Consider the following 16,425-nt stretch of genomic DNA (forward strand, 5'->3'; position numbering starts at 1 on the left):
TTTTTAAAATGTATTTATTTGTTCTCATGACTCGGAGATGTACATATTTTAAAAGATCCCTCCAATAGTAGTTTTACAAAGTTGACTTAGTAGTATTGTACAGTCCATAAACCAGAATCCCAGTACACTTCTCTTAATACAAATACCACAAACTTAGTCCTTATAGACTACATTTTTGAAAGTTGACTTACTCCAAAATTACATCTTTTTATTTACACAGTTTAGTAAATTCATACCACTTCTTAAAGTGTCTTTGGCTGTATCTAGACATCTCGCATTGACTTTTTCTTTTCATGAAATTGATAATGTTTTTGCTAAGCGAATTTCCTGGACTTGGTTGCAGTGTAATAAAATAGATAATCAAGGTGTTATAAAGGCATTCCACCAGAGGGATTTGGGATATATCCTACAGCATCATCAGTCATAACAGAACAAGTGTTAAGCTGCTTGTATACAACAAATCTCAAACTTTTTAGTGTAAATTGGAAATACACATTTTTTTTTTCCACAGGAAAGCCTGATACTTCTTGTATTATCTATCTGTGTATAAGCACACACATATTCAGCCCCCAGCCTATAAATGCTAAATGAAGGCAGCTCTATAGCTTTTGTGTGCATTATGTCTCACAGGGAAGTAACCTGTCATAGTACACGCTCCCTGATGAATGTATCAGCTGAGCAATACAGCAAAGCTCAAACATTTAAGTTGTTTAAGCACACAAGGTATCTCATTCAGCTCACTGAAGGTGAACATATGTGGGAGCCATGTGCTAGGCTAAGAATGCTTCCTTGTGCTACTGTTTATGCATTGGCTACCTTGGTATTTTCACAGGAATGTTTACTCTGTCACCTGACTACAACTTTAAGCATTTTTCAAAATGTTTTTTATTCAAACTATTTCTGTCAATATTAGTCAAATCCTCTTTTAGTCTAATCCTCAGGTCACCCTGGCTAGATGTCTCCTCAGGAATCCATCCTGCACTTTTGACTCTTCCTCAGTGAGGGGAGAGCAGGCAGATGGAGTTCAAGTGCAACCACTGTGCTGCTGCCTAGCACTCTCCTGCTTAAAGAGGCTGGGCTTGAAACAGCTTCAAAATATAAATCAAAATATATGGAGAAATAGTGTCCTGTATGCTACCTAGCAAACTAAGTACTCATCCTCAGCAGATCTGGATATGAGGATTCTGGTTTTGTCTGAAGAAAAAGTATCACAAGTGAATGGTTCAAAAACCTAAGAGCCTTTAAAAAGGCCTAAGTTACTTTTGAAGAAGGCAAGAGCAAATAGCACCTGCATATGTGGCAAACAGAATAAAAAACTCAGTCTCAGAGTTAGAAAAAATAAAAATACCATAGAACTAGTGGCGCTGTGTGGTGAGTAAAGGGCTATTACTAGTTAGCATCTGAACAAAAAGATCTGTAAAGAGAGAAATAAATGGAAGCAGCAGCAAAATTCCACACAAAATTATGAGGCATCAGTCTGACACATGTTTGGCACTCACCTAACTTTGTCTGCACATTTTTTTTTCCTTTCCCTGTTTAAATTCTATTTTGAATATAGGGTTCCTGCCAAGGAACTTGTTAAAAATGTTTATAATGAGCACAGCGTGGTTTTTGGGTTCTGTAAACAAATACCTCTTTAAAGTTGTACATCACTTCACTTTCAGAGACTTAAGATTCACTCGTCAAGGAAACCCAGTGTTTTCTTCACTGAAACTTTGCTAGTTAGACTTTTCTAAAGAGGGCATACCAACTTTGATCTATAAGCTGTAAAAAGCTGAATTTAAGAGTAGGAAGATGATAAAACACTTTCCAGAATTCGAGTGTCAAAAATATTCTTGAGGGGGGTGTATGTGTTTTTGTGCGTTTTTGTGCGTGATAAGTAATTTTCTAGTTATATTGAATAATCTGAGTCCACAAACATGGTTCTAGGGCAGATGTCTTAACATTTTGATGCTGCCTTGCCCAGGGGCCACTGCTAAGAGGCTTGTTGCAGCCTAACGAGGCGCTGCAACATTCTTTCAGCCATGGGTCCCAACATCGCTGCAACATATTGTCATATAGGGAGATTGTGGGGCACCACGTTGACGGTACCCAAGCTATGCCAAAGCTACCCGTGGCCCAGCAAGGAGCTGGAAGCTGCCGCTGACCCCCATCTCAAGGCGTAGGAAGGACAACTCAGTACCACGCGGTTCTTGCAAGTCCTCACAGCCCAGACCTACTTTCAAGGCGCACGTAGCTGCGGGTGCAGCAGGTGCCAGCACAGCAGGAATGACACAGGAAAACACCACACCTGCTCACCAGCTACAGACCCGAGACACCACGGGGAACCGCAACCCCGGGCGGCGGCCACGCACCCACAGCCCACAGGGCCGTGCACGAAGCACCGCACACCCTGCTCAGTCAGGGGCCCCCGGGGCGACACGTGTTGGACCAGAACCGGCCCCAAGGGAGCAGCGCTCCCCGCACGGCGACAGGCGGGACCGAGGGTACTGCCGCCCGCCGGCTTTGCTACACCAGGGCGGTGGGCGGCAGTCCCCGACCTCGCCAGGTACCGGCACCCCCGCGACAGCGACCCCCACCCCACCACGGCGACCCCCGCACAATCCGGGGCAGCGGCGGGCGGAGCGGGGCCGAGCGGGGCGGTCACCGCCCCTTCCCTGGTCCCGCCTCCCGCGCCGCCGCCGCCGCTTCCGCCGCCGGTGATGGAGACGCGGCGCTGAGCGGGTCGGGCGGCAGCGGTGGTGCGCGGGAGAGCGGGCGGGGGCGCCGCCGTCGGCGGCAGCAGCGGGAGCGGCGGAGCGCGGGGCATGCGGGGCGGGGGCGCCCGCCGGGGGCTGCAGCTGCGGGCTCCGAGGCGCCGAGGGAGGCGGCGGCAGCGGCTCCTCCGCGGGGCTCCGTGTGACCGCGCCGCTGCGCCCGGAGCGCGCTCCCCGGCAGCCGCAGGAAGAGGGGGGCCGAGGCGGCGGCGGTGCGGCGCTGCTTCCCGGCCGAGGGGCGAGGCGGGCGAGCGGAGGCGCCGGCTCCCCGTGGCCGTAAGCGGCCGCCGCCGGCAGCGCAGCGGCAGCGGCGGCCGCGCCTCAACTTGGTGCGAGGCAGCGGCCGCCGCGACGAGCGGGCGGAGCGCGGCTGGTCCCCGTCCCCGCCGCGCCCGCGAGGATTTACCCCGCTGGACTCTGTTCCCTCGGGCGGTGACAGGCGGGGTCGGCGGAGCCCTTCGCCTCTCCCCGACGCCCGCCCTGCAGCGACGGAGAGGAGGGCCGAGGTGAGTGTGGGCTCCGGGCGGCTCGGGTTCCGCTTCCCCCCGCGCTGGGGCTCGGGGGAAGGGAAGCGCCAAGTTTAGGCAGCGCCGGGCTTCTTCCCTCTCGGTGAGTCCGCGGGGGAGCCGCCGCCTGGGCCGATCGCGCTTCCTCCGAGCGGAGTGGCCCCGCCGGTGCTGCCCCGGGGGCAGCCGCCCGGGGAGGAACGGGCACACACAGCCCGCGGCTGCCTTCCGGCGGCTCCCCGAGGTGCTCCATGGTCGGGGGAGCTGGGGGCGTCCTGTTGCTGCGTCCGGGGGTCGGGAGCTGCTGTGTGTCAGCAGCCTCCGGCAGCGTGCCTCTGTGTGTGTGTGTGTGTGTGTGTCTGTGTGTGTGTGTTTGTGCAGGGGGGCACTACCAGGGCAGCATCCCCGACTCTACCTCTGCACCGCTGTCATATCAAGTTCGTTCAGTTAATGTTTATTATGTAACGTGTGACTAATATTTTAGACTTTCTCTTATCTGCTGGAATCCGGATCAGCCTTATTTTATTTCCTTTTAATTCATAAAGCTGAAGAAGGTCGGGGAAGCTAAGACTCTCATTCCAAGTGGTTGCCTACAGGAACTTAGTTTTCATGTGACTTTACCCGTGTTAACAGAGGGTTACTACCTCCTCCCACTTCAAGAAAGCAGAAGTGTGTGTCATCTGCCTTCTCCACCTCCACTCCCCTTTTATTATTAAGTCCGGGGAAGTTTCTTTAGGTCCTACTTGGTTTCAGCAAACTCTAGAACCTGCTACTTTGTAAACTTACTGGGTGAGACACTGAAATAGAAACTGATTTTTGTGCAGCAGCTGCTCAGAGAAATAACTTTTATGGCGATGAACAGGAGTGAAACAGTCTCTTCTGTTTATATAAATGATGTTGGCACTACATGAACTGTAAATGAACATAGCCAACAGCTGTGCAAACCAAAACTATGTAACTAACCATGTATTATTATACACTGCTGATCTCAACTTTGCTTCTTTGCAAAGGCATTCAAGATCATGCTACTCTGAACACTTGGAACACCACAGAAGTTGTTTTTCTTGCAAATACAAAGGATTGCTTATATTGGGAGAGCACTTTACTTTCTAGTGCCAGCTTCATCATTTTCTGTGACTTGGAATTTTGTCTCTGTCCTCCTGTGATGCTAGCCTGTTTTTTGAGTGGTATTACTAGCACTCTGAATTTGATTTTGCTGCATTTTATCAGCCTTACCTGTGAAACATGAATGCACATCAGAGGCAAATATTGTCAAATAGGGAGATTGTGGCAGCATGGTCATCTTAAGAAAAATGATACAAATGGTACCTGGCAAGGACACCACACACAAGCCACCCTTGAGATCAAGGTGATAATGACAACACATGGACTATTACTGGATGCCGTCTGTCTGTTCAGAACTGTAAGCTGCATGAATGAGTATACCTTATTCCTCATATACCTTGGTCCTGTAGGAATAGGGCTATTCAAAGACACTAATTAGAGTCATGGAAATGCTTTAAAAATACCATGTGACAGTCATTGCATAGCCTAGTGGTAAGGTGGTACTGTTACACTTTTATACAAAGATTTATTCCTCCCCCCTCATCATCTCATATTGGATTTTTTCAAATAAGTTCAGGAATAAGCTATACAGAAAAAGAATGGAGGTACTTTAGAATAAATTTCAATGCCAAATTGCTGCTTTAGTGAATAGTACCCTGTTGTCTTTGTTGCACCTGTCGATAAGCTATATGTTAGCTATAAAGTTGTTAAATATTTTTCTTTTTTTCTGTCACAGAAAGAGCATAATATTTGGGCTGAGAAGAAAATGTAGCTCAAGGGACACATCCAAAAATAGGGTACTTCCAAATACTTAAATCCTTTGAATGCAATTGACATTATGTTTAGTTCAAGAGGCAAGAGATTATTGACAGATTTTGCCTTTTATATTTGTAGTGATTTTTATTTTAGGGCACATAAGTGTCAGATTGTCCACCTAGCAGAGAAGTTTGATTCACAGGACCAAAATGGTATGGTCTTTGGCTCTGCAGTCTTACCCAGCCTGTGTCTTTAAGTGGCTTCTATGTGGAAGTGCAGGAAACACCTCTAGATGCAAGTTGACCTGTATTGGGAACTGTCAATACTTGTAAGGAAAAGGAATAGCCTACAGATTTAAATAGAACTATTTGTTTTGTGTGTGTGTGCAAGATGCATTAAAATACCTTTTAGCAGTTATTGTGGTGCTTTTTAAAATGGTGCTGTTTCATACCTAATCAATCACTTTATTAAGAATTTTGAAGTTCTTTTATCTATCTTAAATGATAATCAAAATCTGGAAGTATGTAGTGCTGTCCTTCAGGCCAAGTTATAGTGCATGTTTTTCATTCCAGCTTTACTCTTCAGGATCTTGATTTTTAAAGTTTGTTTGGAAGGTAGTGTTTTTGGTGCCCCCCTCCTCCCTTGCATGGTCAGTATGGTGCTTTTAGTATTGAAATTGTGACCCTGGGGTTTATCTGGAATTCATCTGGATGAATAGCTCATGACAGATAGAAGTGTTAAAGGAGGCAAATGTTGAATGTTTCTTTTATGGTATGGGTCTTGCACCAGAGCTTAATAAAACTAGGCTTGGATCCTTAAATGGGATGTTCCTCATCTCAGTCCATTTTTTTGTCTTCCTTTGAATATTGACAGATTGTTTATAATAAAGATGCACTAGAGATAACTTTGAATATTTAATTATGCATTGTATCAAAATAGCATACCTCTGAACTCTATACTTCCCCCTTTCACTGAGCAGTATCCTTATTTCTGAGGATTAAGTTATTTCCCTTTTGCTTACATTGTTTAGTCATTTTGTAACTGTGTTTTTTCATATTTTGCTTTGTGAATCTTTGATTTCTAATTCTTCACCTAATCTTACACTGCAGCAGCCTTTTTCAGGTAACAATAAAGCATTAATTTTATTAGAAGATACCACAGTTTTGCTAATGCTTGCCACTGCTGCTTTTGAATCTTGATATTCTTAATTTTCTACTGCAATGTTCTCATGTTGAGCAGAGATCTTTCCTGAGTTCCACAGGGATGCTTGTAATCCTCTTGTTTATACTAGGCCTACTTAATTTGGTAGGTTGCTGACTATACTAATAATTATTTAAGTTGCAGTGACACTTCTTCTGCATTTATTAACATGGAATTTTGTCTGCCACTGTATTATCTGTACATCATGGTTGATTAGCTTCCAATTGATTACATTTTTGGTCTTATATACTTGACTAACCTATATAAGTATTAAGTTTTCTACTTTCTTTTTCAGCTCATTAATTAATACCTTTAAATGTTGCTTGCTTTATGGATCCTTGAAGCATCCTGTTGTTAACCTTTTGCCGTGTTGAAGTTTGATTACGTATTCATAGTCCAAGCTTCCTGTTTCTTGGGTAGGAATAAAATATTTAAAGCAAAATGTAACTGGAATCTGCAAAATATATCTGCAGTGTTGAAATCATGGCTTTTACTCGACTGTTAGCATCAGGTCTATTCTTGACAGAGGTATTCTAAATTTAGCATTCCAAAATAAAATGTTTTAACTGTATGCTTGTCACAAAAGCGCTTTGACACCATCTTCCACTGACTCTGGCAAAGCATTTTTTCCCATTTATGGCCTTTCTAGCGAGCTTAATCCATTATGTGAAATCAGCCCATTGTAAAAATCAATGGAATTGATATACTTTTAGCTAATGTATTAAAGAGCTGGCTAACTGCTCTATTATTCACTTTCTGATTGCTTAAATACGGTTTTGCACTATGAAATATGAAGGTTCTTAAGCGGCATTTACTTTCGGCTAAATTGGAATCTTGTGACTTTGAGCACTGCATAAATATCTCACGCATGTGCTGTTGTAGTAACTCCCAACTCATTGAGGCATTCTTACCATTGGGTTCACATAAAGGTCTTTTTATAATCCACGAGAGAGAATTAACTTGAATTCTGAAGACCTGGACTATTCACATTACTGGATAATGGTTTGTAGTTTCTTGTAGGAGATAAGATTTTGATTCCTTGTGTCTTTGTTTGAAGGGCCAGTGGAACTGTGCAGTCAACGTTGAAAGATGTGTCTAGTCGATAACCTCAGTTGTCACTGAAAGCAAATGTGCTTGGAGACCTGGTTAGTTAAGAAAAGGTACCCTTGGCAAGATAGTCTCCCAAGATTGTCCCTTGATAGAATTTACCACCCTTGCTTTTGTGATCGAGCGTTTTATTTTCAATTATTAAAAAAAAACCACATAATTTTTTTTTTCCCTTCACTTCTTTTGCCTTTAAGTAGTAGGTAATTGTGATATGGAACTTGATTTGGAAATAGCTTCAAAACTTTTTTTTTGGCCAACGTATTTGGTTTTGGCACTAGAGTAGTCAGTTTTGTTTCTTTGGAATAAAAAGTTATCCTCAACAATCAGAGCTTTGTAATGGTGCCTTTTCACTGGAATCTGTGTTTAATGACCACAGCAACTCTCATTGATAGTTTCAGCTCATGTGTTTTTCCTTTTTTATCAGATGTTTTCCAGCATTTAAAAGAAATATACAGGTAGGGGTATTGAACAGTGTGTTGTGTTGCTATTCTGTGTAATCTGATGGTCCTCAAGACATTTCTTTTTGTTTTCCTATGAGAAGTTACTGCTAGTGAAGAACAGTATAAAGCAGCAGCAATTTGCTGCTGTGGAAGTTCAACTCTGGGACCAGCTGATGTACAGCTGCTGTGAAATTCATTCCTAATTAAGGAGGGAAGTGTTTTCATAATTTTTTTTTCCTGGTGCCATGCTGGTATCAACTTGCAGAAACTTATACTCTTAGAAAACTTATCCAAAAGATAAGCCAGTTCAGTGTTTTGTTGTCTAGCTGAAAGAGCCTTAGCATCCTTTGTAGGCAGAATGTATGAACTGCTCTTTTATTCTGTAATTCTCATATTGCTTTGTAAGACTTTGTCCTGTAAATTGTAAGCCAGTGTAATATCGTAAATGTTTTGGTAAGTCTACTTTGTTTTCAGTAGTACTAGTATTGGTTAAGCTGTACAAGTGTTAGAATCTCTAGGAATTATATTTTTGGTGGAATTTCTTACAGTAGGCAAACTCTTAGCATTTTTTGTAGAAATAGTATTTCTTTGGAATGGGATGCAGTACCATTTTCATGTTGAATACCAATATATCTTCATATAAGGGAGTTCCTGTTGTGTAAATGAAGTCATACAACAAACTTTGTCTTCCTGGTTAAGTGGAACAAGTGAGTCAGGATGATATTCAACATTCAAGTTGCTTGTGAAAACTTGTTAAAGGCAAACAAGAGGGTATGACATGTTCCTTGACTTTTTATTTTTATAGTGCATTAGAATAGACTCCAGAGTTTCAGCTGGTGCTTCCTGTCAGCAACAGGAATGATGATAATAACACAGTGCATAAATATCTCACAGTAAGTAGTTCTACAGGAGGCAGGAATGCTAGCCTCATTTTGTAGGCACAACATGACAACATTTATAGGTTGGACTTGATGATCTCAGAGGTCTTTTCCAACGAGGCTGATCCTGTGTTTCTATGACAAAGACCAACAGAACCTGAAGAACTTGAATCCCAATCTGTTTTCTTTTCCATAGCCGCAGGTCATTGTTACCTTACCTTTTTTCATACCTTTTAAGCTTGTGCTCTGTATACTAGCAATGCTTTAGTGCAAATTGTGGATGATAATTAGAATTATGCTGAAAATTAAAAGGAAATTGATAATGCCAAATTATTCCAGGGAGAGGGAAACAAATTTTGAGGTTTGGGGCTGCTTTTTTTTTTTTTTTTTTTTTTTTGTTGTCATTTGTGAGGAACAAACCAGGGGATAGGAATACTGGTAACAGGTCGGAATCACTTGTCAGTGTGTCGAGAGAGATTTGGGAGTGCTCATTACATATCTGAATTAAGTAGCTGACTGAAAAGCAGAATGAGAAATTGAAAAAATGATCATGGACGTCTGTAAAGAGAAAAAGATATTTAGTGCTGGTCTTAATCAGATGTCTCCACTACAGTGTTTTAAAATGAGTTTAACTACTGTGGCCAGGATGAGCAAGGACTGAGATCAAGCATAAAGATGTCTCTCACCTCAATCAAAAGTGGATAACAAACAGATGTAATTTCATGTGATCAGTTCTTAACTTTGCTAGGTGATAAATTTTTTTAAAACAAAAAACCCAAACCAAATGTACATCTGAATCTTCAGATGGTCCAAATGCATATTAGTTGTAGGGGAAAAAATAGGATTGATCAGAGTTGTGTTTTCACTCGGTGACATTTATCAGTTTGATTACCATCATGAATAATTTAGCATTAAGATCAGCCCAGGCTCTTATGTGCATATCCTGTTCATTATGTTTCTGCATTAAATACATTCAAGAGAACATTCACTGATGGGGCATTTTTAAAGTATCTTTAAGGACTCATTTAAGTTAAAATTAAACTAATGGATTTATTTAATTTTCAGTTCATTATGTACTCAAGGTAATTGGGATTGATACACTTTTCAAACACAGAAGCTGAATCCTAATTCTAGATGCAAAAATCAGCTATAACTATTATTTCCAGACAATACTTCTGTAAGGAATTACTTCAGTTTCTGCTGATTAGAGTACTACCTTGAAGGTGCAGTTGGTGAGTTTGCCATAAGGAAGTTAAGGATGCATTTTCACAGAACTTTCTTTTTTTAAGACAAGTTTGTGGTTTTAAACTCTATTGTCTATACTGTCATGTGAATGAAATAAACGTCTGCTGTCTTTATCTTTGAAAAATGGTTAAAGACAGCATACCAGAGCAGTCCTGTTTCAAAGAGATAACAGGTCTATTTAGAATAACTAAGAAAACCCCTACCCCTGCTAGCAGTGTGGAACTTCGTTCATCCCTTTTCCAACATACTCTTGCAATTTTTTCTTCAGTACTCTCTGTTCAGAAGTTTAAGAAATATAGGTACTTAAATTAGTAGCAGTTTAGTAAACCTGTTTTGTTTTCAGTCTTCAAATTCTGGAGCTAGTGTGGACAGCACACAACAAATCCCAAGCTTCCTAAAGCACACCAGAGGTACTATGATTTAAATACATTTATTTTAAATTTATATTTCAAGAAAAATAAAACTTACCTCATAAGGCTCTCTGCCTGCAAGAATGGTTATAAAATTGAAGTATTTTTTTATGCTGACGTTCCTAAATATTTGATTTTGTGGTTTATTTTTGTGAAATGAAAGTCTCAGAAGTGGCATGAAAGATACAAAGTTGTTCAGTAACTTTAGGGAGTAGAAAGGGACAGTACCACTTCCAGGAGCCTTAATATATGTCAAAAATTATACATTCTTTGTACCTTCTTACAATCTTTGAAAGGCATTCAGGTTCTTACCATGATCTGCTCCTTGCTCCAGTGCTGTTTATGTATAGAAAGGGTTACAGATAGGATAGGAAAGTCCAGTAAGTTAAACTTGGGTTTACTTGAGACTTAACTTTAATGTAGTTATCTGTCCTCTTTAAAGAACAACCTGGTAACCATTTGGAAATGTGGTCTGAGATAGCTGTGGGAAAAAACTCCAAGCTACTCAGTGGTCCCTTTGCTTCAACTTCTACTGTGGTTTATTTGGGTGCTGAAGTGAATAGGGAGAATAATGTGACAGGAAGGATGCCCAGGAATTTTTCATTCTTTGTAAAAGCTCAAGTTCCCTGCTAAAGCAGAACAGTGGGGCAGCTGCTGCTATGTTAGATGGCATACTCATCAAAAGTGTTTTAGTTTGGGGGTTTTTTTCAGCTTCAAATTCGTTTTAACATATGGTGTCACAGGTTTTATGAACATTGGACTAAAGTAGTTTCAAACTGTATAGATCAACATCATCTTTAAGGACAGCTTAGGCTGCACAGAAGTAAATGGTTGGTAATCTACCCTTCAAAATAACCAATGTACTGAGAGCTTAAAAGTATTGTTAGTATAGCTTTAGAAAAAATAGTGTTCATTATAGGTTTTTTGTGCTCTAAAATCCGTGTTTGATGTTTGACTGTGAATAAATTCATTGAATTGCTGGGAACTGCATTAATATTTTATCAAGTCTAAAATAAGTGGTATGTCGGTAGTTAAAATACTACTTGGTTGTACAAAATGTTAAAGAATGAGAAAAAAATTGGTACCATAATTGTCCAATAACACTAACAGACTCATGCAGAAAATATTAAACAATTCATCAAGTCTTGTGAAAGTGTAGTTGGAAGATAGATACCTAAATATAGTACATCAGAATCAGAGTTACTCTGACAAGAGCATCTGAAAAAAGTCTTAACTTGCATGCTCGCATATTCAAAAGGCATATTGTACAGTTTTAATTTTTTTCCTTTTTTTTTTGTATTACAAATTCAATTGCTTTTTCATAATATTATTCACATTAATCTGCTATAGTGTCATCTCATCAAATGAAAAAGGGTGTTTAAAAACATGAAGAATTCTAGGAGTCTAGTGAGAAACTAGATCTGGTTAAAATATTTTAATACAATGAGCAGATTGTGTATGCAGAATCAGCAGAAAACTTTTTTTCTCTAGCAAAATATACTTGTCAGGCTCTATATCTAATTTTGCACTGCACTTCTAAATCATAAAATCTTTATATCTGCAGCAGTTAATTTAAAAAAATTTAAGGTAACCAATTCCCCAAAAGAAACAAAGTAACCTTGTATGTTGAATTTGTTAAATCTTTAAAAAACTAACCCTGTAAAACCCAGAAAACCAAGCCCCTTGTTTACTAGGCATTATTTTCATTCCTTCCTTCCTCATGTTTCTCTTTTAGTTGCTTTTGGATATTGCAGAGTTCTCAAATCATATATTTTTATTTTGTCTTTCCATGCCCAGGAAAACTAATCACTTTTCTGCAAGCAGCTAATGCTTGAAATCTGCTGTGCGTAAGAAACCAATTGACCCAATCTCAGCTGTGATCTGATTCACAGAAGTACAACAATATGTAATTTGCTTGCTTTGGATCATATCAAAGCTTTCTTGTACAGTTTTAGACTATCGTGACTATTCTTTTTTTTCCCCCAAAATTGTGCTTTCTCAAACACAGCAAGAACTTCTAAGAACTGAAACAATAGTTCCTCTTTATTTCACGAGTGTTGTGTATATTTGAAAGGCATCTAACAGCTCCTTTTCTAACCACATTTTCCTTTTTGTTGAAAACTTCATAAAACATCTTGGCTTCTGCCAGAAAAACAATGCCTTTTATTTTATTTTTTTTCTGGAATACCTCATGTTGCAGTAGAGTTCAATAGCAATGAGTTGCGGTCACTAATTTCCGCTAGTCCAATAGTTTGGATCACTAGCACTTTTAAACAAAGAATGCACAATGGAATGGTTTTTAAGATGAACAGGCTTTCTTTATTATCACTTCAATGCAGAAGAGTTAAATAGCATGCAAGTCAGGCACTGATTTCCAAGTCAGTTTCCAAGACCTTGCAGTCTTCATAGCTAAATTTTCAACTCCGCAACTGTAAAAATATTTGATACCAACTTTCTTGTAATAAAATCATCTTTTATTGCAGAGACTAATGAAATTATGATTCACTACTGCTTCCATGTGCAGGGATGAGTGGTACAGTATATTTCTATGGAGCAAACCCAAGAAGAATGTCTCATTATTCTAAGAGACTGCTTCTTTATCTATCACTTGTAAAATGTTTGCTACTTGTTAGTTTGAAACAGTTCGTATCAATTACTGTTGTAGCATACCAGCTTAAGTTTTCCATAATTTGTGATTTCTCCATTTCTGCCGTTTGTTTGGGTGTAACATTAATTTTTATTCAGAAGGATGTGGTAATGATTCAAGAATGAGAGTGGAGAAATGTATATGAAAGAAATCAAAATAATAGAAATTGCTAATAATTTGGGTTCCTTGATACATAGTTTCACATGTCTTAGAGACCTGGCTTCTGAAAATGAAGCTCAATGTTTTTAGAACATCATCACTTTTAGTATAACTCAAGTATTTCCAAAAAAAAAAAAGGAAGTAAATTACCTCAAAGTTAGCTTGCTGAGAATGTTCATTTTACTGTACTGGTCTTGGAGAGTATTCAGAACGATGTAAAGTTTTGTGTTTTTCTTTGCATGCCAGTTTTTCTTTGCATGCCAATTATTTGACATAATTTAATTTACTAGAGATATTTCAATGTATTTTGAATAACGTAGAGTTTCTTTGTGTTTTAACAATGTATCAAACTGTTACATAAAAAGGTAAATAGAATATGCCAGGGGAGAGAGACAAGACTTCTTTAAGAGAAAAGTAATGACTCATTTTTGAAGTAAATTGAAATCTATTTATGGTCAGACATATTGAAGAGGAAATGATCACAATGGCCCAACTGACAAACACTAAGTTTAAAATTTCCATATCCAAGTCTTAGGTTTGGAGGAAAAGGAGATTAGTTTCGCTCTTTGGTGGTGTCTGGAACTGCTGCTACTCTGACATCATGAAATTTGTAATGCACTAAGCAGTCGCTTTCAGACACAAAAAGGAGAAGTTTAGACAGTCTTATGCAAACTTGTTGAAGAATTATTTTCCTTTTCCAAAAGGGATTTATTTCAGATGGAGGGGTAAAAATTATAAAGTATTTGTAAAATCTTGAGTGTTTATGGAGGAACATAACTGGAAAACTAGGGAAATTTTAAGACACTTCTATCTTAAAACTGTGTATATGTCTGAAAATCTTTGTATCCACTGTAAATGAAGGTTTATGGAAGAAATACTGTTTTCTGTTTAGCTTCAAAAAGAATGTTTAAGATTTTTATTTTTTTTTTCCATGCATCCTTCAGGAGAGAGGAAAGTTAAAGACAAAACTTTAATACACAAAAAGTGAATACACAGAACTTGAAAGCATTTGGCTTTGATTGCATCTGTATGGATCAAATGTCCAGTCTTCAAGTGATGGGAGGGGCATTTCCCTGGCTGTACCAGCACTGGCTTGGGTTCTGTTCTCTGCCTGCAGTTTGTCTGTTTTCTAGTCGTATGTCAGATATGATGACGACATACCCTGTGGTAGTCATTCTTGTAAAAGCTAATAGTGTTTGCAGTTGAATGCTTGCCCCAGTCAGGCAACAGAAATTGCTTTGGCTGGAGAGGAAAAGTTGCCTTTTTGAGACAGTTTGATCTCCTGCTCCGTTTATCCTCAGCCCTGCATCATGCTTACCTTGTGCCACCCTTCTCCTCCAATTTTTAGACTGCTTGTAGTCATACTTAATGGGCAAAAATCCCTAAAATATTAAATTTGCACAGGTTTGGAGAAAATTGATCCTAAGGAAGAAAGGCAACTCAACATTTACCAATTCTTTTCTATCCTTCCAGTTCACCAGCGAGCTGAGCTTTTCACTGAGCAGATGGCATACCTAAACCTTGGAACAAACCCTAGCTTCTGATGCCTCTTGCTGATTTAGTAATTAAGAGACACAGGGAAGAGATCATAGTACTGTGTGGGGAATGGACATTTTAGAGGTGGAGGAATAAAGGAGAGCTCATAAGGGGCAGCAGCAGGGTGCTGGGGTTATGGCTGTCTGTGGGAGATCAACCCCAAAGTTCCGCTTTCCATGAGGAAGCATAACTTGTTTTAACAAGGGCTGTTTGCAGATAGACTGTAATTTATTTCTAAGGATCAACATTACACAGACATTTTTTTTCAGTGTGCTGCAGCTCCTACTGCATTTGGTTCTTTTAAATTATATAAAGGTAGCCAGCTGCTGCTACAGAGTAGTTTTTTAGAAGAACGTAGTGGTAAAAGTTAGTCCACTTTCCTTGCATTAATGAGTAGTTTGTCATGTAGTTCAGTATGATTTTACTGAATGTGTTATTTTCTTATTTTTTTATTTTTAATGGGAGTAGTTGAAAGCTGCTCATAGAAAATTAGCTTTTAAAGTGGCTATTTTGTAAGTATAACATCTCTTCTTCCTCTCTTGGAAAACCAAAGAGGAGAACAGGAGAGCAGACTACAGACAATTCATACATGTAAAGTATGAACAACTATGTTGTTCATACATGTAAAGTATGTAAGCTGATGTAATTAGGGAGAGCGATAACCTAGGTTATTTCCTTTCTGAATTGCATGAGGAAAAGGAATGAAAGAATCGCAATTTACTGCAACTTTCAAATTGAGTTGTTGGATACTTAATTATGACCTTGTATCTTCAGTGGACGTGTTCTACACGTTCTGGGTAGCATCACAGAAACTATTAGGGAAGACTTCTTATGTTGCAAATAATAGTATAAACATGATATCCTCTCACTTTTCTGAATGAATGCTACTAGATGATATGAGGTGATATGATTTTAAAACTTGACTGTTGCTAAAGTGAAGTGTTAATGTAAGAATGGACATACTTTTAACATCATTGTCACCTACCCTGCCTCTACTTTAAAAAATAAAATAAAATCTGATAATGAGACATTGCTTTGTTGAAAACTGTTACAGAAGTAAATTGCCTCAAAGAGCAAATGTTTGAGTCTGAGGAAAATTGGGACTGGATGGCATAAGTGGTGTTACCAAGCATCTTTTAGTGAATAAAAGTAGTTGAGGGTGGGTCATAATTAGAGGCTTCGGTAGCATCTGAACAGGTTTTAAATGGGAACTCTTGTACACAATCCTTTTGATGGGATTAAAGCTGTGATCTCCAGCCTTCCCTGGGCAACTGCACTGATCAATGTTATGGAAGTAATGACATCCACCTTTTCAATTTTTTAACTTATTGCAGCTACAAACAGTATTGAAGAGTCTCCTGGTCAGTGCTTTGTCTAAAGGCGTTGGGGGGCTCAAAATGAAGGCAAACAGGAACTGGGCAACATAAAAGCTGTAGGAGAAGAGAACAGAAGAATTGACAAGAGAGAACAAAATGTAAAAATTTTGCCGTATTTAAATGGCTAAATAGTATCTCCCTATTTCTTTTGTCAAATAGTGACAGTTGTGGAGGTGTAGCAAGCAGGTTAAAGTTTTGACTAGCATGATTTGCCTGTCTAGCCAATCTCACAGATGATAAAATCAGTTTGACCTTCTTCCTTCCTGCCCCTCTTGACCCTGACAAGGGTAAAATTTACTCTTGACATAGGATTTAGTTTCCAGGAAAATACCAGTGAAATCTTT

At 39.6% G+C, this 16,425-nt stretch overlaps 1 protein-coding gene across 3 annotated transcripts in view; it reads left to right on the forward strand.

Moving 5' to 3' along the window:
• The first annotated feature begins 3,163 nt into the window (after window positions 1-3,163).
• GALNT1 (polypeptide N-acetylgalactosaminyltransferase 1) overlaps window positions 3,164-16,425 on the forward strand; it is an 88,756-nt gene continuing 75,494 nt past the window's right edge. For 2 of the 3 annotated variants that reach the window (XM_018070074.2, XM_018070073.2), the window contains exon 1: window positions 3,164-3,262. The gene's annotated coding sequence lies outside the window, so the exon portion shown is untranslated. The remainder of the gene's footprint in view (window positions 3,263-16,425) is intronic. The other variant, XM_018070076.2, reaches the window with a different exon arrangement.

This window comes from Manacus vitellinus, unplaced genomic scaffold (genome assembly GCF_001715985.3).
Source record: "Manacus vitellinus isolate BGI_N305 unplaced genomic scaffold, ASM171598v3 scaffold_17_pilon, whole genome shotgun sequence".
In the NCBI taxonomy this organism is placed as follows: domain Eukaryota; kingdom Metazoa; phylum Chordata; class Aves; order Passeriformes; family Pipridae; genus Manacus; species Manacus vitellinus.